The 27,256-nt window shown below is 40.3% G+C and overlaps 1 pseudogene; it reads right to left on the reverse strand.

The window, feature by feature from the left end:
• Positions 1-2,236: 2,236 nt before the first annotated feature.
• LOC145522439 (MAU2 chromatid cohesion factor homolog pseudogene) lies at positions 2,237-3,544 on the reverse strand (annotated as a pseudogene).
• Positions 3,545-27,256: the final 23,712 nt, after the last annotated feature.

Below are 27,256 nucleotides of genomic sequence, written 5' to 3' on the forward strand. Positions count from 1 at the left end.
GCAGCTAGGCTGGTTTAAACTAGGGTTTTTGCGCACGGGAACAATGGCCAACATGGGGAGGGGGATGTCTGGCCTGGACAGGCATGATTAAGCAGGATTGCAGTGGCTGGGGGACTGCAAAGAGCAGGAAAAGAGTGAGTGAGATAAACTCCAGTTCCTAGTATTCCAAATCCCCACTTTCTGAGACTACATGACCTATGTGATCTAGACTTTGCAAGGGGCAAGCTGAGTTACAGAGGCAGAAGGAGAAGGAGGTTATGTAAAATTTTAACTTTTCTTCTCCAGTAAATCTTCCTACATCTTAGTAGCAAGAGTCTCCTATATTACCTGCTATTTGAAATAAAAAGAATCATGTCTTTGGCGCTAATTTTACAAATTTCATAGTGAACAGAGAAGCAAATTATATAATTTGGAGCATGGTTTTCCAAATACATTCAACATTTCAACCATTTAAAATGTGTATAAGTACAGATATTTCCTCATAGTCATGAGAATGAAAGCGTGTTTTTATATTTACCACAATACCAAAAGCACCTACAAGAATATAGAGGGGGGGGGGAAGTACTTCATTTTATTTTTTCAATGGCTGCTTCAAGTTATCTTGCTTGGAATACACAGAAAAAAATCCACAAGTGAGAAGTTGTGTTCTGTGGTTATGTTTTATAAACAATGTTTTATATTTGCAATTTTTTTTTCCCATAAGCAAAAGCACCAGCTGCAGATACAGGCTGCTAAAAACATGAGACATTACAAACTCATTAAAAGACAGCTTGCCAAACATGACTCAATGGACATGAATCTGCACCAACTCCAGGAGATAGTGAAGCACGGGAAAACCTGGCCTGCTGCAGTCTACCGGGTTGCAAAGAGTCGGGCACCACAGTGAGTGAACAACAATAATACTGCCAAACATATCGGATTGGCAAAAAAATTCATTCAGGCTTTTCCATAAGCTGTCGTGGAAAAACCCAAATGAACTTTTTGGCCAACCCAATACTTATTTAAAAAAACCTTTAAAGAAACAAAAACAATGCAGCGAACAAATTTACCCACTGTGTCTGGAGACCTTTCCAATTTCCCTGCCTGTATTCCCAGTAAATTGGACAAGGAGTGCTGACCCCAGAGGGGGACCCTGGCCTCATTCACAGTGACTGTCAGGACCCAACAAGTAGGGGTGAGGCAGCTCTGGGTCTGTGACGGAGCATGACACCTCCTGGACCAGCACCCCCAGAACTGCAGGCCCTGAGGGCCACCCCAACCAGTCGGAAGAAGTGGGAGGTGTACACAAAGGCTCCGACTAGCTCTCAATGGTTCACCTGCCCGCAGGGAGCTTTCTGCCGCTTCCTCACATTCCTGTAAAGTTTTGGAGTTTTATTTATCTGTTTTTCCTAAACACTTAGTGAAGGGAACGGCTATCCACTCCAGGATCCTGGCCTGGAGAATTCCATGGGCAGAGGAGCCTGGTGGGCTACAGTCCATGGGGTCACAAAGAGTCGGACATGAGTGAGCGACTTTCACTTCACTTTAGCTGTATGAGACTAGCTGTAATGGCTCCCTGGGGGCTTGCTTTCTGTTTTAAATTCTTATGATTAAAAAACTGTGAGGCAGTAAATTGGGACTCATTGGATGGTATTTACGGCAGCTTTACATAACTGAAAGGTGAAGGGGAGGCTCAAAGTTCACACAAATGCACACATGCATGTACACTTGGGTTGGCCTCCGTGAAGCTAGAGTGGAATATTAAATATCAAGTACTGAATTTTGGGGTGGCTTCCCAGGTGGCTCAGTGGTAAAGAATCCACTTGCCAATGCAGGAGACATGGGTTCGATCCCAGGATCGGGAAGATCACCTGGAGGAGGAAATAGCAACCCACTCCAGTATTCGCCCTGAAAAATTCCAGAGGAGCCTCACGGGCTACAGTCCACAGGGTCACAAAGAGTTGGACACAGCTGAGTGGCTGAGCACACAGGCACATGCTGAATTTCTAACTGTAAACTTAAGAGCTTATCCCTAACTTTACATGTATACAGATAACAGAATGGTCACTACAAGCACTTTAATATCAAGACAGATGTTAAATGTTAAGGTTCTTATTTAAACTGCTCTACATGCAAAATGCCCTAGAAGCAAAGAATGGCTTAAACATAGAGAGATAAACATGATGTAGAGCGTGTCTGACCTCCTTGTATCAGCTCTGGAAGAAGAAGAGCACACACAGGTAAAAAAACCACACACTCAGAGGTAGTAGGAGCTGACAGTGAGGCTGTGGTCTGGACTGACCCTCTCCAGCGAACTGTTCAGTTCCCTCTGGGTGTCTGTTTCCTTCCTTTATATACCCGCTTACCAGGCTGGTGACGATGAAGGCCCACAGCTCCCAGTCATTGGTGAGTCTCAAAGCTGTGGTGAACTGGGCTTCAGCGCTGTCCATGCCGTTGGGAGACACAGGCCAGGCCTGGCAGGGTACGCAGCAGAGCTGTGTGGCTAGGAGGGTGGGAAGGCGGGGGTCGCGTTGCCGGCGCAGCCAACAGACCTGGGAGACTTCCTGCAGCCCAGTGGCCTGTATCCTCTGCCCAGCCTGCACGTGCTGGTGTACTCACGCAGGATTACTTGGAAGGAGGATAGGATGGGCTGCAATCGAGCATTTTAAGCTTCTCCAGCCGCATGAGGACAAGTGTGTGTGCTTCTGCACCTTCTCTCGGTAGCTGGCTTGCATGGAGTGCATCAGTCTCCACGTTAATAAATGGGCACCCGTGCTCCTTGAGTAATGGGTGGAAGAGGTCGGTGGGTGTGCTAGATCAGCAGGCTCTCTTCTAGCGCAGCGTGGAGATGGTCTAGATGCACTGCTGTTGCTGCTTCATGCTCTTTCCCTGCCTGACATCAGGAGCCCCTACCTGGAGCACCAGGAAGAAGATACACAGAGACTTTCTGAGTGGGGTTCTCTTGTGGGTCCTCTATTATCTGTCCACGGAGGGTCGACAGTGGGTGAACTTCCTGCAACAGCAGCCGCATCCCTTGCTGAGCGGGAACAGCGCCCTTGTGTACTCAGACCCCACCACCCGGGTGTACACAGCCCCACACGCAGGAGGTCGCAGGCTGACATGGGGTCCTGCTTGAGTGTGTGCAGTCGTGTAAGCTGGAAGACCAAGGAGCAGTGCCAGCACAGAGGCTGCTGTGAGATCTAGATTGCTTCTCACAGCAGCGACTTTCCTGAATCAATGAAAGTCTCTTGACAGCATAATTCAGACAAAAGCCTGCTGCTTCAGATTCAGCATCTTTGAAACAGCGGGTTTTGCTGTAATGTCAGCCTGCCTTCTCCAGGTGGCTACGTGCCTGCTCTCTGTTCTTAGTGTGAAGTCACAGCAGGGAGCCAAGCTGCAGGTGTGTTTGGGCTTCAGTGGGTTGTGGTGGCTTGAAGGAGAACATGGCCTTCAAGCAGTGCATGCACAGGGCCAGAAGTGCTCCTTGAAGCCCAAGAGCACCAGGTACCACAACTCAGCCTCCAGGCATCATCAGTGGAAACCCTGCCTTACTGCTTTGAAGCATCAACTTTAAAGTCACAATCAGGACAATAACATGTCTTCACCATTAATATCGTTTTAGACATATGGCAACACACAGTGTGAAATAAATTTCAGATATAACAAGTGTAAATATTATCATTATTTCTGGTATTAAAATTTTTTACTGAGAAACACAGTTATGAACAATAAAATAAACCTCTAAGATTTCTAGCAAAAAAATTAACACTCAAACCTATTTTTACATATATAAAAGATGCAACTATTTAGTAAATGCAAGTTTTCATGAAAACAAAAAAAGAAAAAACCAAGGAACTTTTAGGGGAAAAAAAAAAAAGAAAGAATAATGAGAGGGCGTTAACCTTAAACAGATTTTCAAATATATCCTGGTTTGCAGGAGGAGGGATGGGTGGTATTGGAGGTTGGAGCAACGCTAGTTCATATTTACAGTTATTCTCCCAGCAGTGTCCCCTTCTCTTATGTATATGGACCTGATGCAGTGAATATTTCTCAAGTTCTCTTCTTCCCAACCTATCCTACTTTATATGGAGGAGGAAGAGAAAGGAAAGAAAGAGAGAAGGAAGGAAGGAAAGAGGGAGGGAAACTGGCAAGGAGGAGACTCCACTCCCTTTGACATATTTTCCCTAGAGTTTTGCTGGAAAGTCCTCTGTTCCATCATTTAAGGTATAAAAAATTAATTTTGGAGTCTGAGTCAGAGGAGTTCCCTTAGGAAGATGAGTTAGAGACAGTGCTCTCAATATCACAATCTTCATCTTCATCTCCACTGCTTTCAAATTCACAGTCTTCATCTTCTTTGCACTGGTCTGAGGAGTTAGGGGATCCTCTTCTATATATTCCACATTTTCTTCTGATCTCTCAGAGACAGAAGAATGTTCTCTAATCGTGTCTGATGATTCTGACTCTGCAGCCCGAAGCCCCGGGTCCTCTCTAAGCCTTGCTTGCAGATTCCCTGATGATGGGGACTGCAGACCCATCCTTCTCATCTTGGGGTTCGGGCCCCTGTCACACTCAAGTTTTTACACTTAACACAGATTGCCTCTCTGTAAGCAGCATATTCTTCAGGAGACAGAGTTCTGAGCCCGAGATCAAGGTCCGCCTTGTACTGTGTCTGCAGTTCCTCTGCCCGCTTCTTACAAAGCTCCTCTGGTCCTGGGGGACCCGCTTCCAGCGTCTACTGATCTCCACCATGCGCTCCCTCGGGGGCACCATTTTCAGCTCCCTGCTTGACCAGAGATCCTGGTGGAACTTGTGATAGGCATTCATCGGGGGCTTCTTGGGCTCTCCGTGCAATTTCCACTTCATGGGTAAATGGTTTTCTGGGGGATACTTCACTTTTTGCACATTTTCCTGAAACTTCTTTGGCACTTTGCTTTGACTTCCTTTGGGGACATCAGGTTACTTGAAGTTCTGGGCTAGACCAGGGTGCTGTTCTCTGAACAGAACCATTTTCTCCTGAAACTCCTGTTTTTCTTTCTGGAAATCTTGACTGTAGTTCAGCTTGAGCTGTGCTGGCAGCTTCCTGTATTCTTCAGACAGAACCTTAGTCAGCTCCTGGTTGCTCATCTTGGGGTGTTTTTGGAGGTACTGAGGTCTCATCTCTTTAAAAAAGTGGAGGTAACCTGTCAGGGCTTCTTGGGTAAATCAGGATGTTTCTTGTGTTTTCTGCTTTTGGATTGTTAACAATTTCCTTAGCTTCCAGGACTAGTTCCTTCAAAGTTCGAAACTTTCTCAAGTTATAGGAACTCTCTAACCATATGAGTTAACACTTTTCCCCAAAAAATTCTTTAAAAGCTACTTTTTCCCAGTCCATCACTCCAGCATTTGCACTCTCAAGATTCAGCAGGTGAGTGTGATGTGTCTGTGAAGAAAGAAAAAGAAAGTTACTCTCCTATGTGACACATGAGAGAAGCACATCCTCCTTGGGATATGTCTCTTCTATCATTTTATTTACCCTTAAGAATGTAAACAAAAACTGGCCTAGTCTGAATAGAGATTCATGTTGAACATTATGAAGCTTCTTTCACAGCGTTAAGTATCTTCAGACCCCATTCACTCTGCCTTCCAATCAATTTCACCAGAGAGCATTTAACACACAAATGAGCAAAATAAAGACTGGCTACTCACTCAAGGGACAAAGAATAAGATAAAATGAAGGGATTTTTAAAAAGTAAATGCCTGCAAAGCAAAGGACTTTAAAACAACAATGGCATACCGCAGCACATGGATAAGAATGGTCAAAACTGGAGCCCATTATACAGAGTGAAGTAAGCCAGAAAGAAAAACAACAATACAGTATACTAATGCATATATATGGAATTTGAAAGATGGTAACGATAACCCTATATGCGAGACAGAATAAGAGACACAGATGCATGGAACAATTTTATGGACTCTGAGGGAGAAGGTGAGGGTGGGACGTTCTGGGAGAATGGCATTGAGACATGTGTATTGTCATATGTGAAACAGAGCACCATTCCATGTTCGATGCATGTGACAAGGGCTCAGGGCCGGGGCAATGGGATGATCCAGAAGGATGGGATGGGGAGGGAGGTAGGTGGGGGGTCCGGGAAGGGGAACACATGTAAACCCATGGCTGATTCATGTCAATGTATGGCAAAAACTATTACAATATTGTAAAGTAATTAGCCCCCAGCTAAAATAAATAAATTTATAAAAAAAAAAAAAAAAAAGAATGGTCAAAATCGCAAAGATGGACATCACCACATACTGAGAGGATGGGGAGAATCAGGAACTTTGATTCATTGATGATGGGAATGCAAAACAGTACAGACCTGAAAGACAGGACATGGGAATGGCAACCCACTCCAATATTCTTGCCCGGAGAATTTCATGGAAAGAGGAGCCTGGTGGGTTACAGTCCATGGGGTCATAAAGGGTTGGACTTGATTGAATGACTAACACTTTCTGAAAGACAACATGGTGGTTTTGTACAAAATTAAATATTTTGCCTCCATGAAATTCCATAATCATGTTCTTCTATGTTTGCCAAAATCAGGTAAATCCGTTTAGAAAAACTGCAGTCCGATACTTATAGCAGCTTTGCTCATGACTACAAAACTTGAAAGCAACCAAGATGTCTTTAGGTAGATGAATGGATAAATAAAATCTGGTACATCCAAGGCATGGAATACTAGTCACTGCTAAAAAAAAAAATGAGTGAGCAAACTAGCAAGAGACATGGAGTACAGTTGAATGCCTATCACTAAGTGAAAGAAGTTAATCTGAAAAGGATATATACTTCATGAGTCCAACTATAACACATTCTAGAAAAAGAAAAATATAGAGAGAGTGAAATGATCCTTGGTTAACAGCAGTTAAGGTTGGAGGACTGATGAATAGGTGATCACAAAAGATTTTTAGGGTATATAGCACTTTCGTATATTATACAGGTGGGTACCTGTCACTATCCTGCTGCTGATGCTAAGTCACTTCAATCATGTCCGACTCTGTACGACCCCATAGACGGCAGCCCACCAGGCTCCCCCGTCCCTGGGATTCTCCAAGCAAGAACACTGGAGTGGGTTGCCATTTCCTTCTCAATGCATGAAAGTGAAGTCGCTCAGTCGTGTTGGACTCTTAGCAACCCCATGGACTGCAGCCCACCAGGCTCCTCCATCCATGGGATTTTCCAGGCAAGAGTACTGGAGTGGGGTGCCATTGCCTTCTCTGACCTGTCACTGTACATCAGTGTAAAACTAGTTAAATCAACAACACCAAGAGTTAACACCAATGTAAAATCATGAACTTTGGGTGGCAATGAAGTATCAGTGTAGGTTCCTCAATCGTAATAAATACACCACTCTGATACATTATGTGGTAAAAGGGGAAACTGTGCATGTGTGTGCTTTTGTTTTGAGGAGGCAGGATAAATATGGGAACTCTCTGTAGTCTGCTCAGATTTAATGTGAATATAATCTTCTCTCAAATAGTAACACTCCATTGGATTCCAGGGACTAGCTACCTTCTTACTTTTCATTAATATATTTTTAATTGGAGGATGACTGAATTACAGATTGTATTGGTTTTTGCCATACAACAATGTGAATCAGCTATAAGTATAGAAAGAAGCATCCAGGTGGCCATGGACAGAATGTGCAATTGAAATAATAATTTATCTGATGCATCTAATAGCACAAGTGCCATTGAAGATGAAAGTGAAAGTGAAGTCACTCAGTCATGTCCAACTCTTTGCGACCCCATGGACTATAGTCCACCAGGCACCTCACTTCATGGGATTTTCCAGGCAAGAATACTGGAGTGGGTTGAAGTATAAATGTGTGAATGTAAGGTAAAGACTTGAAGGGCTAAATATGTCTTTGCAGATAACATCAGTAGACATTGTATTTAGGCCTATTAAATACAATTTATTTTCTTGGGCTCCAAAATCACTGTGGATGGTGGCAGGAGCCACAAAATTAAAAGAAGCTTGCTCCTCAGAAGAAAAGATATGACAAACCTAGACAGCATACCAAAAAAGCAGAGACATCACTTTGGTGACAAAACTCCATTTAGTCAAAGCCATGGTTTTTCCAGTGGTCATGTATGGACGTGAGAGTTGGACCCTAAAGAATGCTGAGAGCTGCAAAATTGATGTTTTTGAACTGTAGTGTTAGAGAAGACTCTTGAGATTCCCTTGGACAGCAAGGGGATCAAATCAGTTCATCCTAAAGGAAATCAGTCCTGAGTATTCATTGGAAGGACTGATGCAAAAGTTTCAATTCTCTGGCCACCTGATGCGAACAGCCAACTCATTGCAAAAGACTGATGCTGGGAAAGATTGAGGGCAAGAGGAGAAGGGGGCAACACAGCATGAGATGGTTGGATGACATCACCAATTCAATGGACATGAGTTTGAGAAAACTCCAGGAGATAGTGAAGGACAGGGAAGCCTGGATTGCTGCAGTCAAGGAGTCCCAGAGAGTCAGACAAAACTGAGTGACTGAACAACAACAACAAAATACAATTGTATAAAATAAGACAGGGAATCCTTGTTTTGGTAGAGATATGAAGACAAAAATATATGTCTCATCAGAGGCTCATAGATATGAACAGATAAGATATCAATAGAAAACTGCCCTTATGGAGAAGTGTGCATGTACTCTAGGAGCTGGTAAGGCAACCACCTCTCTGCATGTGTCTACTGTACTCATATACAAAACAGTCTTCTTACCACACCCTCTGATAGGGCAACATGAGAAAAAAAATGACAACACACACAGTGTATCTACCCCAAACAAAGATAGTTATGTTCAATGTTCTATGCTTTTCTATTAAAACTCACTCCCATCTATACCTAATAAAATAATTCATTACCTTTATATGAATCTTTGCTTAAATATGAATTTCCTTTCTGAGAATTCTAATAATTGACTTCTGTCTTCTCTTTTCCATGAACATCCTTGACCTTACATGATCTTAATGTAAAGGGAATCCATTTCTTCACTAGCAGATCAATATATAACCAATCATATCAGAATGGCTATACTACCATGAATGGATGTGAGAGTTGAACTAGAAAGAAAGCTGAGCACTGAAGAATTGATGCTTTTGAACTGTGGTGTTGGTGAAGACTCTTGAGAGTGCCTTGGACTGCAAGGAGATCCAATCAATCCATCCTAAAGGAGATCAATCCTGAATATTCATTGGAAGGACTGATGCTGAAGCTGAAACTCCAATACTTTGGCTACTGATTCGAAGAACCAATTCATCTGAAAAGACCCTGATGCTGGGAAAGATTGAGGGAGGGAGGAGAAGGGGACAACGGAGGATAAGATGGTTGGATGACATCACTGATGCGAAGGACATGAATTTGAGCAGGCTCCGGGAGTTGGTGATGGACAGGGAAGCCTGGTGTCCTGCGGTTCATGGGGTCACAGAGAGTCAGACAGGACTGAGCGACTGAACTGAACTGACACTACTAAAGTTTTTTTCACATTTGGAAACATGTAGATTCCAAGTTAAAATGAAAACGAGTGCTGGCCCTTCCCTGGTGGTCCAGTGGCAAAGACTCCGCGCTCCCAGTGCAGGGTGTCAGGGTTCAACCCCCCTCAGGGAACTAGATCCCACAGGCCACAATAAGTGCTCACATGCCAGGACTAGTAGTTCATGGATGGTGACTAAGTGTTTGCATGCCTCAACTAAGTATCCCACACATCTCCAACTAAGAACCAGAACATACAAATAAATAAATGAAATTAAAAAATAAATACTTAAAAATAATAGTGCTATCTAATAGAGTGGGCTTCAAAATAAACAACTGAAATTAATCAAGATTTCTGTTTCTATATCAGAGTGAGTGCAGAATTTCTTTTGCTTTTTTCACATTTAGTGTCACCAGTGCTATGTTTTGAGAGCCATCACCAGTATCTGGGTTATCATTGGACATTTCAAAGAATGAGCCCCACAATTTCCTGAAGAAATATTACTCTTCACATTCAACAACAGTTTCTCAATCAAGTTTTAGGCATCATACCAAATGTAAAAACTATCTGTATAGGATTTCCCATCCCAAAATTCACATTTTAGTTTTACACCATGGAAATCTTAAGTTAGCAGAATCATTCATTTTCATTTACACATTTCAAACATCAGAAGATATAATTCTCTAGCTCCAGAGTGAACTGAAAGCAACTACAAAATTTTTTATTAACTGGGAGTATTTCATCTGCTTCAGAAATGCTGAAGTCTGCTGATTGTTAAAATAGCTAATTGTTATATATGTAAAGAAACAAGAATTCCACTACTCAGAGCTCTTTACTCACTGTAAGACTGCAGAATTGGTCTCATCCATTCTGGTAGGAAAATCCATCCAATCAGGTCAGAGTCCTATGCTCTCTGGATGGGTCAGCACCTGTAACTTTCAGAGTTTCTCAGGGTTTGGACAACTCAGAACATCTCTGAACAGGAAAAAACAAAAAGCATTGCTTTTGAGATCCCTGACTCTCAGGATCCTTGAAGTCCCTCCTTTGATTAGGTTACTACAGTTCCCTTGGATAAACCCAATCAACACTGATTAGATTCATGCCGTTCCACATCCCTATTAACATCCACTGCCAAAGTCCTCCAGGCTGGTTTATTCTCACCATTGATTTTTATAATAAATAGCCGTTCTCTTCTCATATTGAGGGTCTCACATTCTACTCCAATTCCCTCCATATTTTATTATACTTGAATAAGGTAGTTGAATATGCATCTTTCCATGTTTTGATAGTTTCTGACCTTTTTTACACATGATCTAGGATCTACTAACAGGCCATGTTTTGTATGGACTTTTTAATCCCTTCAGTTCTAATCAGTTCCTATCACCTTATCAGTTCAGTTCAGTTCAGTCGCTCAGTCGTGTCCGACTCTCTGCGACCCCATGAATTGCAGCACACCAGGCCTCTCCGTCCATCACCAACTCCCGGAGTCACCTTATAGCATACATCAAAATATGAATAATTGTTGAGGAGAATTTGGAACTAGAGAAACAAAGGCTCCAAATTCCGTAATCCTTGGCTAATTTAATTCTGATTATATGGTGATTAAATATGAACAATTCATTTTTAAAAATTCATGGGAATTGTTGAAAGCAATTGGATTAAACCTGAGGTGGTCTAAAGTATATCTAGCATGATATGATTACTTATTAGATCAAAGAATTCTTGACAATATCAGACTTTGTGATTTTTTGAAACTGGCTTCATCTATTTTCAAATTTAATTATACTTATACTTTCCATCTAGCGATTAAGTGGCAAACAATAGAATATGATGGGAAAATAGAAATCAATGAAATATTTACTTTAAAAAACAGTAAAAAGATATGGCTTAATTTTGGATATATATTTTTACCTATTGGTATACAGAGGCAAAACTGAAATCATATACAGAAATATATGGGGGAAGTGTTAAAATTCTTGGAAATGTTCATGGCAGTAAACTTCTTTGCTTTTAAAACAAATGTTTCATCTCTCTATATATATTTTATAATATTTTGGTAATGAGAATGAACTGCTCCTGAAAACAGCACTATTTTTATTAGAATAAACAATCACATTCATAACTTTCATATAAATATTGTTCAGAAGTCTATAGTTCTAATTAGTTTTAATATGCTATGATAAAAATTAATTAAGGGAATCAATAAATGTTGCATTTTTATACTTATAATATCAAATTCAGTCTATATTTTAGCAGATTCAGTATTACTGAAAATAAATAACTTCTAATATATTAATGAAGATTATCAGTTTCTTTAGAGGGCAAATACATTAATAATTAACCTGTTATCATGAAGTATTAAACATTATTAAATTATGAATTTGGCAAATCTTTAAGAAGGATAATTAATGACATTAAAAATGTATACTTGCACATACTTTGGTATGTTTGTGTGAGTTTAACAGAGGATGTTTTCATTATATGCATTAAAATTCTTAAAAAATATGTTTACCTCTGACCCAGTAATCATATTTCTAGAAAAAAATTCTAAGGAATTCATTGGACCAAACTTGGCAAATCTGAAATTTTACTTTAACAGTGTCTCTCCCTACTGCATATAACTACCTACAAAGCAAAGTAAGAAAAAAAAAACCAAAAAACGGGGTTTTTACTTCCTCCAGCAAAACAGGAGACCTCAGATTTGAGAGCAATAACCTTTCATTCTGTTGGATGAGGTAGTGAGATCAATGTCTCCCTTACCCCCTCCCAAATCATGTCCTAATCCCAACAGCCAGTACCTCTAAAAATGACCTGTTTTAGAAATGAAGTCTTTGCTGATGTAATCACCTTGATAATGTCAGGATGAGACCATTCAGGGTACAGAGCGGATCTGAAATCTGCTGACTGGTGTCCTGATAAGAGAAAAAGGAGGGGTGTTTTAGATGCAGCAAGAAAGGTCATATGAAGAGGCAGAATTTAAGTTAGTCTGTCATAATTTAAGAATTCCAGGAGCCTGCAGACACTGAAAGGGACAGACAAATCCCTTTAGAGCCTTTGGGAGGAGTATCCAGGACTGTCAGAGAATACACTGGTTTTAAGCCACCCCATGTGGGTTCATGCGCTGTGGGAGCCCAAGGAAACTGATAGACACGGTGACCTCCATGGACAGGGGCTAGCCCTTCATTTTCACCACCCTCTCTTCTGTGCCTTCAAGTACAGAACTTAGCACCCAAACATGAGGCAGCAGGGCTGTGAGACTCTGGCCTCTAACAATAATATGAAACCTCTGTATGTGTGTGTGTGTGTGTGTGTGTGTGTGTGTGTGTGTGTGTGTGAGTGTGTTAGTCACTCAGTCATGTCTGACTCTTTGTGGCCTCATGGATTGTAGCCTGTCAGGCTCCTCTGTCCATGGGATTCTCCAGGCAAGAACACTGGAGTGGGTTGCCATTTCCTTCTGCAGGGGATCTTCCTGGCCCAGGGATCGAACCCAGGCCTCCTGCATTGCAGGCAGATGCTTTACTCTCTGAGCTACTAGGGAAGCCCAACTGCCAATTCAATCATTTAGTGCTATCCTAACTTCTTTCATGCACTGATAGCTGGACTATGAAGTTTCTAACCCAGTACAGAAAATACTGGCCTTCCCAGGGGGTACTAGTGGCACTAAAGAGCCCACCTGCCAATGCAGGTGATGTCAGGACTCAGGTTGCATTCCTGGGTCAGGAAGATCCCCTGCAGGAGGGCATGGCAACCCACTCCAGTATTCTTGCCTGGAGAATCCCATGGAGAGAGGAGCCTGGCGGGCTAGGGTCCGTGGGTTCACAAAGAGTCAGAGAGGAATGAAGCGAATCAGCATGCAGGCAGGCAGACAGACAGAATATTAATCAATATATTTAAAATGATAAGATCTTGACTCTAGTAAAAGGATGTACATGCTACTCTTTTTGAGTAAAATACAGACACTACAACACTGAATTCTTTTTTTTTTTTTTAATAAATTTATTTATTTTAGTTGGGGGCTAATTACTTTACAATATTGTAGTAGTTTTTGCCATACATTGACATGAATCAGCCATGGGTTTACATGTGTTCCCCTTCCTGGACCCCCCTCCCACCTCCTTCCCCATCCCATCCCTCTGGGTCATCCCATTGCCCCAGCCCTGAGCATTTGTCTCATGCATTGAACATGGAATGGTGTTCTCTTTCACATATGATAATATACATGTTTCAATGCTATTCTCCCAGAACGTCCCACCCTCACCTTCTCCCTCAGAGTCCATAAGACTGTTTTATGCATCTGTGTCTCTTATTCTGTCTCGCATATAGGGTTATCGTTACCATCTTTCAAATTCCATATATATGCATTAGTATACTGTATTGTTGTTTTTCTTTCTGGCTTACTTCACTCTATATAATGGGCTCCAGTTTCATCCATCTCAATAGAATTGATTCAAATGTATTCTTTTTAATGGCTGAGTAATATTCCATTATGTATATGTACCACAGCTTCCTTATCCATTCATCTGCAGATGGACATCTAGGTTGCTTCCATGTCCTGGCTATTGTAAACAGTGCTGCGATGAACATTGGGGTACACGCATCTCTTTTAATTCTGGTTTACTCGGTGTGTATGACCAGCATACACACCAATCCCCAGTGGGATTGCTGGGTCATATGGCAGTTCTATTCCCAGTTTTTTAAGGAATCTCCACACTGTTCTCCATAGTGGCTGTACTAGTTTGCATTCCCACCAACAGTGTAAGAGGGTTCCCTTTTCTCCACAACCTCTCCAGCATTTATTGCTTGTAGACTTTTGGATAGCAGCCATTCTGACTGGTGTACAACACTGAATTCTATCTCTTCTCCCTTCTCACATGACTCTATGGAAATTATGGGTACTACTTATATAATACTTTTCCCTATGTTTTATCATTTCATGCTAAGGGGAAATAAATTTCTGCCTACCCCTTCTGAAATATAGAAGAGGTTTTGGTGTAAAGTTGTATTTCTATCATTTCATCAGCAGAATTCAATTACATATACTATAAATGGATTACAGCAACCACAAAGGAGAATCACTCATCTTTAACTTTTTTCTTGCAGAAGGAAATATTTAAAAGGCATCTTTTTTGTGATGCATATCACAAAATATTATTGATTCAATCAAATATTATGGGCAGTAGTTAAACCGTTTCTTATTTTCTTCCACACACACATCCCTCAGAGTCATACAGATACACACGCATGTGCGCCAATAAAATATTGCAGAGAAAATCTTTTCATTTAGTCTCATACAAATACTTCTGCTTTCCTGGGTGCTAATACTAAGAAAGTGAGATTTCTCAAAACAAAGAAAAGTCATTAGTTGGGTGTTATGTTCACCAATGGGATAATTTTTGTGATGTGTCTCTCTTACTCTTCCTAGCTAATGATTTCTTTCTTTCTGTCAGTACCTATAATTCTTGGGAGAAAATGTTGGCTGCATGTCAGTCTGTTACAAATTAAAGACCCATTGTTAGTATTCTTAATATTTAATTTGTAAGGACCAGCCTTAGTGCACTGGACACAGGAGACACTGGACGTCAGAACTGCTGCTTCTCAGGAGAACTCTCCAGGTTCTGCTGATCCTTTGCTGTCTGTTTCACTTTATGCCACAGCAATTCCCACAGGACAGGACCCAGTGCAGACATGCAATTGTTCTCTCAGTTACCCAGATGTTAAAGGGAGTCACTGCTCTTTAAGAAATAGAAATAATTGCCTCAGAATGCTCTGGGCGGACGATGTTCCAAGTCCAGTGATGTCCCTGCCATATCTGCTAAACCTGTGGGACTCATCTTTTCTTGGACAAGAAAAGTCTCCCAACTTCACAGAATCAATTCAGGTTCTGGAACATATTCTAGACCTAAGTTAGCTGCAACTATTTTGAGCTTACCTAAATTCAGATAAAAAACAAATCTATTTCTTTAATTTCAGTAATTTAAAAGAACAGAAATGTTTTCCAAGCACATAAAATTGAAACTATTTGCTACTACAATTTTCATCTTGTCCCTTTACAGCTTTTCCAGAATCTTGGTTCTCACCCCGAGATGGTCCTTGGCTCTCTCCCAAAGTCCCCTCTACTCTTTCCACAAACACAGATTACCATTCTTTTAAGACCTAAAAACATATAGGAATATATAAGGTAATGAAATAGTTCAGTTCAGTTCAGTTCAGTCACTCAGTCGTGTCCGACTCTGCGACCCCATGAACTGCAGCACCCCAGGCCTCCCTGTCCATCACCAACCCCCGGAGTCTATCCAAACCCATGTTCATCGAGTCGGTGATGCCATCCAATCATCTCATCCTCTGTCGTCCCCTTCTCCTCCTGCCCCCAATCATACCCAGCATTAGGGTCTTTTCCAATGAGTCAACCCTTCGCACGAGGTGGCCAAAGTATTGGAGTTTCAGCTTCAACATCAGTCCTTCCAATGAACACCCAGGATTGATCTCTTTTAGGATGGATTGATTGGATCTCCTTGCAGTCCAAGGGACTCTCAAGAGTCTTCTACAACACCATAGTTCAAAAGCATCAATTCTGCGGCGCTCAGCTTTCTTCACCGTCAAACTCTCACATCCATACATGACCACTGGAAAAACCATAGCCTTGACTGGACGGACTTTTGTTGGAAAAGCAATGTCTCTGCTTTTAAATATGCTATCTAAGTTGGCCATAACCTTCCCCCCAAGGAGTAAGCGTCTTTTAATTTCATGGCTGCAGTCACCATCAGCAGTGATTCTGGAGCCCAAAAAGTAAAGTCTGACACTGTTTCCACTGTTTCCCCATCTATTTCCCATGGAGTGATGGGACCAGATGCCATGATCTTAGTTTTCTGAATGTTGAGCTTTAAGCCATATTTTTCACTCTCCTCCTTCACCTTCATCAAGAGGCTCTTCAGTTCTTCTTCACTCTCTGCCATAAGGGTGGTGTCATCCGCATATCTGAGGTTATTGATATTTCTCCCGGCAATCTTGACTCCAGCTTGTGTTTCTTCCAGCCCAGCATTTCTCATGATGTACTCTGCATATAAGTTAAACAAGCAGGGTGACAATATACAGCCTTGACGGACTCCTTTTCCTATTTGGAACCAGTCTGTTGTTCCATGCCAAGTTCTAACTGTTGCTTCCTGACCTGCATACAGGTTTCTCAAGAGACAGGTCAGATGGTCTGGTATTCCCATCTCTTTCAGAATTTTCCACAGTTTATTGTGATCCACACAGTCAAAGGCTTTGGCATAGTCAATAAGGCAGAAATTGATGTTTTTCTGGAACTCTCTTGCTTTTTCGATGATCCAGCGGATATTGGCAATTTGATCTCTGGTTCCTCTGCCTTTTCTACAACCAGCTTGAACATCTGGAAGTTCATGGTTCACGTATTGCTGAAGCCTGGCTTGGAGAATTTTGAGCATTACTTTACTAGCATGTGAGATGAGTGCAATTGTGCGGTAGTTTGAGCATTCTTTGCCATTGCCTTTCTTTGGGATTGGAACAAAAACTGACCTCTTCCAGTCCTGTGGCCACTGCTGAGTTTTCCAGATTTGCTGGCATATCGAGTGCAGCACTTTCACAGCATCACCTTTGAGGATTTGAAATAGCTCAACTGGAATTCCATCACCTCCACTAGCTTTGTGCATAGTGATGCTTTCTAAGGCCCACTTGACTTCACATTCCAGGATGTCTGGCTCTAGGTGAGTGATCACACCATCGTGATTATCTGGGTCGTGAAGATCTTTTTTGTACAGTTCTTCTGTGTATTCTTGCCACCTCTTCTTAATATCTTCTGCTTCTGTTAGGTCCATACCATTTCTGTCCTTTATCGAGCCTATCTTTGCATGAAATGTTCCTTTGGTATCTCTAATTTTCTTGAAGAGATCTCTAGTCTTTCCCAATCTGTTGTTTTCCTCTATTTCTTTGCACTGATCATTGAGGAAGGCTTTCTTATCTCTCCTTGCTATTCTTTGGAACTCTGCATTGAGATGGGAATAGCTTTCCTTTTTTCCTTTGCTTTTTGCTTCTCTTCTCTTCCTAGCTATCTGTAAGGCCTCCTCAGACAGCCATTTTGCTTTTTTACATTTCTTTTCCTTGGGGATTTTCTTGATCCCTGTCTCCTGTACAATGTCACGAACCTCTGTCCATAGTTCATCAGGCACTCTGTCTATCAGGTCTAGTCCCTTAAATCTATTTGTCACTTCCACTGTATACTCATAAGGGATTTGATCTAGGTCATACCTGAATGGTCTAGTGGTTTTCCCTACTTTCTTCAATTTAAGTCTGAATTTGGCAATAAGCAGTTCATGATCTGAGCCACAGTCTGCTCCTGGTCTTGTTTTTGCTGACTGTATAGAGCTTCTCCATCTTTGGCTGCAAAGAATATAATCAATCTGATTTCGGTGTTGACCATCTGGTGATGTCCACATGTAGAGTCTTCTCTTGTGTTGTTGGAATAGGGTGTTTGGTATTACCAGTGCATTCTCGTGGCAAAACTCTATTAGTCTTTGCCCTGCTTCATTCTGTACTCCAAGGCCAAACTTGCCTGTTACGCTAGGTGTTTCTTGACTTCCTACTTTTGCATTCCAGTCCCGTATAATGAAAAGGACATCTTTTTTGGGTGTTAGTTCTAGAAGGTCTTGTAGGTCTTCATAGAACCGTTCAACTTCAGCTTCTTTGGTGTTACTGGTCGGGGCATAGAGTTGGATTACCGTGATATTGAATGAAATGAAATAAATGACTAAATTACTTAATATTACAAATCAATAAGAGAAAAAACTAACTTTTGTGTCCATAATTACCATTAAAGTTTCATTATTAACTGAACATAGCACAAATTTATCATACCTGGATCAGAACTCACCTCAGTACTTTTACAGAAATGCTCTCTCTTGTTCAGTAAGTAACTGTGTTAAACTTAATTCAGGGTTTAGGTGCTCACCTCCTGGTGGCAAAAACTTTCAGAAGTCCCCCCAGTCCAGTCAATTCCAAATTCAACAGCTCTGGGCTCTGGAGAAGATAAGCTTGGCTCCTTGCTGGATGCTTTATGTGCTCTCCAATGGTCATGCCTACTTCCTCCAAGTGATAGGGTTATCAACCCTGGGAAAGGTATAGGTGCCCATGATTCAATTTTTCAATAGTTGTAAATGCATCCAGAGGACAACAATTGAATTCAAACCTTTTGAAACCAACTCAATTCAATTGTCATAACCCAATCTCAGGTAAAAAGTCAGAGGTTGACCGCACAGTCCTAATTCATGCATTTTCTGTTTGGAATATAATTGAACTCCCCAATTATGAATTCATATCTCCATTTATAAAATTTTATTGTAGTCCCAATTACAGGGACCTATGACCACCCAATGTTTTTGGTAATCTTTCTGATTTGCCTGCATTTCTGTCTTTATTTTTTGTCAGGAAGTGTTCTTCACATTCCATTTTTCAACCTGGAGCAGTCAAGCTCCCCAATAATATCACTTAATACTCTTGCCTTCTGCTGTTTCATGGATGTCTCCATCTCATAAGAACTAAAATTCTCTTAAATTTCATGCTTTTCATTCAGTTTTCCATGAAAGTCTTCCCTCTGAGGATTCAATATTTACTTTTTTTGTTTTTTTCTGTTTTGGTTTTGATTACACACTATTGCTTTCACTCTGTCTATAACTGCTCACACTGCACACACAATAGCTGCTAGTGGTTATTCTCTTAGACTCTGGCCTTTTAGTTGTTCCCTGTATGTCATCTCATACTTTATCATTCTATTATTCAAAATGTGTGCATATTTGAAACACTACGTTGTAAAATTAATGATTATGGCATAGTCATACACTACAGGGTAGACTAAAAGAATCAAAAACAATCTCTTAAATAAATGTGATATTGTCTGTGAAGTTTGGGCAATTATCTCTTAAGATGTTCTTTATTTTGACTTTGCTTACATTCTGTTCCCCAAAGTATTTTCCAATTTATCAAAGAGGGCCATGATGCTCTAGTCAGGGAAAGATTCTAGACAGCAAAATTTATTTACTTATTTTTAAATATTTTTGAAGTATCACTGATTTACAATATTGTGTTAGTTTCAGTTGTACACCACTGTGTATTTTATATATAGTTAACAAAGCTAGTGGAGGTGATGGAATTCCAGTTGAGCTATTTCAAATCCTCAAAGGTGATGCTGTGAAAGTGCTGCACTCAATATGCCAGCAAATATGGAAAACTCAGCAGTGGCCACAGGCCTGGAAAAGGTCAGTTTTCATTCCAATCCCAAAGACAGGCAATGGCAAAGAATGCTCAAACTACCACACAATTGCACTCATCTCACATGCTAGTAAAGTAATGCTCAAAATTCTCCAAGCCAGGCTTCAGTAATACGTGAACCGTGAACTTCCAGATGTTCAAGCTGGTTTTAGAAAAGGCAGAGGAACCAGAGATCAAATTGCCAACATCCGATGGATCACTGAAAACACAAGAGAGTTCCAGAAAAACATCAATTTCTGCTTTATTGACTATGCCAAAGCCTTTGACTGTGTGGATCACAATAAACTGTGGAAAATTCTGAAAGAGATGGGAATACCAGTCCATAAGACCTGCTTCTTAAGAAACCTGTATGCAGGTCAGGAAGCAACAGTTAGAACTGTACATGGAACAAAAGACTGGTTCCAAATAGGAAAAGGAGTGCATCAAGGCTGTATATTGTCACCCTGCTTATTTAACTTCTATGCAGAGGACATCATGAGAAACGCTGGGCTGGAAGAAACACAAGCTAGAATCAAGATTGCCGGGAGAAATATCAATAACCTCAGATATGAAGATGACACCAGTCTTATGGCAGAAAGTGAAGAAGAACTAAAGAGTCTCTTGATGAAGGTGAAAGAGTAAAGTGAAAAAGTTGGCTTAAAGCTCAACGTTCAGAAAACTAAGATCATGGCATCTGGTCCCATCACTTCATGGGAAATAGATGGGGAAACAGTGGAAACAGTGTCTGACTTTATTTTTTGGGGCTCCAAAATCATTGCAGATGGTGATTGCAGCCATGAAATTAAAAGATACTTACTCTTTGGAAGGAATGTTATGACCAACCTAGATAGCATATTGAAAAGCAGAGACATTACTTTGCCAGCAAAAGTCCATCTAGTCAAGGCTATGGTTTTTCCAGTAGTCACGTATGGCTGTGAGAGTTGGATGGTGAAGAAAGCTGAGCGCCGACTAATTGATGCTTTTGAACTGTGATGTTGGAGAAGACTCTTGAGAGTCCCTTGGACTGCAAGGAGATCCAACCAGTCCATCCTAAAGCAGATCAGTCCTGGGTGTTCATTGGAAGGACTGATATTGAAGCTGAAACGCCAATACTTTGGCCACCTCATGCAAAGAGTTGACTCATTGGAAAAGGCCTTGATGCTTGGAAAGATTGAGGGCAGGAGGAGAAGGGGACGACAGAGGATGAGATGGTTGGATGGCATCACCAACTCAATGGACATGGGTTTGGGTAGACTCCGGGAGCTGGTTATGGACAGGGAGGCCTGGCGTGCTGTGATTCATGGGGTTGCAAAGAGTCAGACAGCACTGAGTGACTGAACTGAACTAAACTGAACTGTGTATGTATGTCAATCCCAATCTCCTAATTAATCCCTCCCCCCTTCCTAGCTCCTAAGGTATTTTTTAGTAAGTTATCTTTTCCTCCATCTGTGACTCTATTTTGTAAATAATTTTATTTGTACCATTTTCTTAGATTCCACTATCATATGATACAGGCCTTACTTCACTCAGTATGACAGTCTCCAGGTCAATGAATGTTGCTGCAAATGGCATTTTTGGTTCTTTTTCATGGCTGAGTAATATTTCATTGTATAAATGTAATACATCTTTTTTATCCATTCATCTGTCCATGGACAGTTAGGTCCCTTCCAAGTCTTGACAATTTTAAACAGTTTCTCAATGAATGTTTGGGTTCATTTTTCCTTTTGAACCACATTTTTCTGAATATATGCCCAGTAATGGGATTGCTGGATCATATGGAAGCTCTACTTTTAGTTTCTTAAGGAATTTTAATTGTTCTTCACAGTGGTCTTACCAATGTACATCCCCATCAACAGTGTAGGCTGATTCCCTTTTCTCCATATCCTCTCCAGAATTTACTGCTTATAGTAATTTGATGACCACCATTCTGATTGGTATGAGGTTATAGCTCATCGTAGTTGGGATTTGTTTTTCTCCTGTAATTATCTGGTGTTGAGAGACTTTTCATGTGCTTCTTGGCCATTTGTATGTCTCCTTTGAAGAAATGCCCATTTGAGTCACCTGCCTATTTTAATTATTTTTTTAATATTGAGTCATGTGAGCTCTTTGTAAAATTTTGGAGACAAATCACTTGTTGGGCCCATCATTTTCAAATATTTTCTTCCATTCTGTGGGTTTTCTATTTGTTTTGTTTACAGTTTCCTTTTCTGTGGAAAACCTTTTGAGTTTAATTAGGTTCTATGTGTTTATTTTCTTTAAATTTCCTCTAGAAGAAGGCTGGAAAAATATATTGTTATGCAATTTATGGCAAAGAGAGCTCTGCCTATGTTTTCATCTAAGTTTTATAATGTCTGGTTTTACTTTTAGGTCTTTAATCCATTTGAGTTAGTCATGTGTATCAAACCAGTCAATCCAAAGGGAATAAACCATGAACGTTCGTTCAAGGACTGATGCTGAAGATAAAGCTTCAATACTTTGGTCACCTAATACAAGAACCAACTCACTTGAAAACACTTTGATGCTGGGAAGGATTGAAGGTGAAAGGACAAGAGAGAAGCAGAAAAGATGGTTAGATAGCATCACCAACTCAATGGACATCAATTTGAGCAAACTCTGGGAGACAGCAAACTCTGAAGGAGAGCGGAGCCTGCTGTGCTACAGTTTATGGGATTGAAGAGCTATGGACACCATTTAGTGCCTGAACAACAATGATGTTAAAGAATGTTCTATTTCAGGTTTTCAAATGAATCTGTCATGTTCTCCCAGAATCGTTTTTTGGATAGACTGTCTTTCCTCCCTTGTAAAGAGAGGGAGGTACTTTTAAAATAATGATTTAGGCTAATAAATATTTCTTTGTGTGTGTGTGTGTGCAAGCTAACTGGTTTATTAACGTTTTGAGATCAATACGTCTAATTGAGAACAAGGATCAGCTGGAAAAAAAATAAACTTGATACACTGAAGAATATAAAGTTAAAGATTAAAAGACCCTGATGTCAGTCAAGTTTACATAAGGTGATATGATACCAAGATTTAAAATACCAAGATTTCAGTTATTATCGTTGTTAGCATTCCCATATTATTACTTATTGCAATTAAAAATGTTTACTAAAATTCTGCATTTATTGAGAAACAGAGTGCATATCCAGGTCATTTTCTGGGTAGGCAATCATTTGTAGTACACTAAAACTGAGAGAATATTTATGTTTTTATACTTTTTATGCTAAATAGCATGTGACCTTGCCATGGATTTGTGGTGTGTCAGACCGACTAGGGTAAACTGCAGGGGTTTCAGTACACACTAATGACTTCCACACACACACATCTCTTACAGCTATTCAAGTGAAGATTAGGCAAGGTGCTGCTGTGAAGGGATTTTACAGACGTAAATTCAACTAGGGTGACTATCCAGGTACATCTGATATAATCAACAGGAGGGCTTTAAAGAAAGGTTGGAGACTCCTTGAATAAAATTCCAAACAGGAAGTGAGTCTACATGACTCCCATTGCCGCAGCAGCCTGTGAATAACATCTTTGTCCTGAACAAGTTAGCTTCCAGCTTGCTTGCAGTCTCCCTCCTTGAGTAATGGCTCACTGTTCTCAGACTTGCTCAGCCAGTTTCCACAATCATCACATGAAGCTGTTCTTTATAAAGGTGAATTCTCTCCCTTGTTTTCTGCTTTTCCTTCTCTAGTGGACCACTGACTGATAGAAATCTGAGAGACTGATTGTCACTATTTGGGTAAATGTGACCATAAACAATAGAAATATCAGGATAATCATTCCCCAGATTTCCTTCTTCTTTATGAATTTTCTTATAATAACACAAATCTTTGGTATACAATAAAAAATAAGTGAAATATATATTGAAATATATATATGGATTAAAATATATATTCATTATATATATATATATGAAGAATTTGTATATGAACGAAACTCATGGAATCTGAAACTATGCTGGAACTTTGTCTTCCAACAATCCCATTGTGTCACCCAGCTTCCTGCATGTCCCATTCCCAACATCAGCCTGAGCAGGGTGTCCAGGAAGTGACAGCACCTTAATGGAAAAATCTAAGAGATTTTTCTCTTCAGTCCCAGATTTTATTTCACTTAGTATCTTCCCATTTTGATTTCCCTGGTGGCTCACCTGGTAAAGAATCCGCCTGCAATGTGGGAGACCTGGAGACCTGAGCTCGGTATCTGGGCTGGGAAGATCCCCTGCAGAAGGGAATGGCTGCCCACTCCGGGAGTCTGTGTAATATAGTCCATGGGATCGAAAAGTCGACCCCATCTTCCCATTTTAGCACAAACTCTGCAGATTTACAGTGTTGAGAGTTAATGGGATATATTGAGGTTCAATGATTATTGCCTTGGAAGAGTCTAGGAAATTTTAGAACGTTTCTTAAAAAAAGAGTTTATAGTTTGGTGTGAAGTGTAGTTAAGAAAGGAAAACCTAAATGACATAGAGTCAAGAGACCAGGAGAGGGCGCTCTCAAGTTCTGGTAACAGGAAAACCCAACAAGAAGAGAGACTACTTGCCTGACAAGCCAATGAAAACCCAAAGAATCTTTCCTTACCATAGCCTTTCCACTTCTTTTTCCTCTCTAAAGGAGAGCTTTTCTTAAACAATAGTAAAATATTATTTTTTGCTGTAGCTAATGAGGACGACCTCATGTATGGAGTTTCCAGGCAACCAGTCAGATTCCTGATTAATCCCTTATCATTTGTGTCCCGTATAAAAGAAAGGCCTGGCGGGGACATTGAAGGACTCCTCTGAGTAGAAGGAATTCTTGGCAGCGTTCAAGAAACCAACACTCCTTCAACATCTAGGAATACACCAACCCTGCCTGCTCCCAAATTTTGCTGTGGAATGAAAAACACATTGAATGGGGGCGGGGCAGGGGGAGTCAAAAGACTGTAGGAAATGTTCTTTCTCACACGTAAGAAATGTGTCTGGATTCAGTGTTCCATCTTTCTTATCTCTGAGTCCTTACCCAAGGCTGGAGCTCGGTCCCAGAAACCCACTGCGTCCTGCTCCCGCTGATGCTGTGTAGAGGTGAGGGTCTTGGCTCCTCCTGGAGCTACTAGTTAGAGCACTGAGAATTCAGAAATGCATCTTGATGGTCATGTCTACACCGGTAACTTCTCACATTGTCAGACAGCCTGAGAGTGTAGTTGGTTACTTTACTTTAGGAACTTTACACAGTTGAAACAGAGTAAGTGTCCAATAAAAGCCAATTTTAAATGTCAAATTGTCTTTGACATAAGAGCTTCTTCCTAGAATCTACCTGGATAAGAAAAGCAGGCTTAGACTTGTAGACAGTTCTGGCTGGAAAATGTCAGATCCAAGCCCTACAAACAAAACCGCAGTAGAAGCTACATCTAACCCCAGACAACAAACTTGCTACCATTTAGAAATTATAAAGGACTGTTTGTTTGCCTTTTGTTTGGCTTGGCTGCACTCTATTGCTTTTGCTCTAACTGTAACTGCACACACAATAGAAGATGGTGGTTATGCCCTAAGACTCTGTTCCTTTTAGTCATTCCCTGCATATCGTCTCATATCCCAACATTCTATTATGCAATCTGTATGCACATTTGAATAATGATGCTAGCTTGTGAAGTTAGGATTATGACATAATTGTACACTACAGGATAGACTAAAAGAAACCATAGACAGTGTGTGAAAGAAATGTGATACTGTCTATGAAGTTTGGCCACCATCTCTTAAGATTTTTTCTATTTTGCATGTTTGCCTTCTATTCCTCAAAACATTTTCCTATTTAATCAACGATGGGCCATCATGCTGCACTCAATGAAAGATATTTTATTTATTTTTTAATTTTTCTGAAGTATGGTTGATTTACAATATCGTGTTTAGTTTCAGTTGTACAGCAAAGTGAATCAGTTTATCTATCTGATCTCTTTATTTCCACTCTTTTCTTCATACTGTTCATGGGGTTCTTGAGGCAAGAACACTGAAGTGGTTTGCCATTCCCTTCTCTGGTGGACCTTGTTTTGTCAGAACTCTCCACCATGACTGGTCCATGTTTGGTGGCCCTGCAAGGTATGACTCAGCTTCCTTGAGTTACACAAGGCTGTGATCCATGTAATCAATGCAAGAAGGTCAAGTGTTTCAGAGGAGGCTTTACAAACAGCTGAGAAAAGAAGAGAAGGGAAAGGCAAAGGAGAAAGGGAAATATATTCCCAACTGAATGCAGAGTTCCAGAGAATGGCAAGGAGAGATAAGAAAGCCTTCTTAAGTGAACAATGCAAAGAGATAGAGGAAAACAATAGAATGGGAAAGAGTAGAGATCTCTTCAAGAAAATTGGGGATGCCAAGGGAACATTTCATGCAAAGATGAACCCAATAAAGGACAGAAATGGCTAGGTTTTATCTTTATGCTTATAACCCATTTGACTTGATTTTTTTCAGATGATTTGTGGTATATATTGGAACTCTCTCTTTCTTTTTTTTGCAGTTAGTGTTTCAGCATAATTTTTTGAAAAGATTATGCTTTCTTCACTATATTCCTTTCACTTTTATTTAAAAAAACTCATTTTCCCATATCCATAGGTGTATTTCTGAGCTCTTTCTTTTTGTGCCATCGATTTAGTTATTTCTTTGCACACCAACACCACTCAGTGGTGATTACTGTGGCTTTAAATAAATTTTGACATTAGGTAGTGTTACTCCTCCCATTATATTCTTTGCAGTAATACAATAATATATTGTTGTTGGGAGTCATGTTCTATAAATGTCCATTAAGGGCAAGTTGGTTAATAGTGTTGTCTTGTCCCTCATGATAGTCTGTTTAATCTATGGATCAGTTCGATCTATGGGTCTATCAATCTATGGATTTCAGTGTTCAAAGAGATATTAAAATCTCTGTTGAAACCTCAGACTACAATTTCCATTTGTTTTTGCAGTTCTATCAGTTTTAGCCCTATGTAATGTGAATCTCTCTTATTAGGTGCATGAACACTTAGGATTCTTAAGTCCTCTTCATAATTTGATTGCTTTGAAATGAATGGGATCACTATGAAATGACCTCATATATCCCTGCAAATAATATTTTTATTCTGAAATTTATTGTTTCTAATATTAATACAGGCACTCCTGTTCTTCTTAGACTAGTGTTAACACATACGACTTTTTAGTTGTTTTACTTTAGCCAATTTGTGAATCCATATTTCGAGTTTATAGGCAACATATAGTTGTACCTTGCTTTTTTATCTATCCGAAAACATTTGCCTTTAACTAGAATGTTTCCACCACTTATATTAAATATGGTTATTGATATGTTATCAGTTCATCTATCATCGCTGCTATTTGTTTACTGTTTTCCCATGTGTTGTCCCCCTTTCTTCTCTCTTCCTGTCTTTATAACTTATTGTTTATGATTCCATTTTGTCACCTTTGTTGGCTTATTAGTTGTAACCCCCAATTTAAAGTTATTTTAGTTGTTTATAAAAAGTTTATAATATATATCTTTAATTTATCATAGTCTATATAT

Source organism: Giraffa tippelskirchi, chromosome 10 (genome assembly GCF_054371585.1).
Source record: "Giraffa tippelskirchi isolate mGirTip1 chromosome 10, T2T-mGirTip1v1.2.pri, whole genome shotgun sequence".
NCBI lineage: Eukaryota > Metazoa > Chordata > Mammalia > Artiodactyla > Giraffidae > Giraffa > Giraffa tippelskirchi.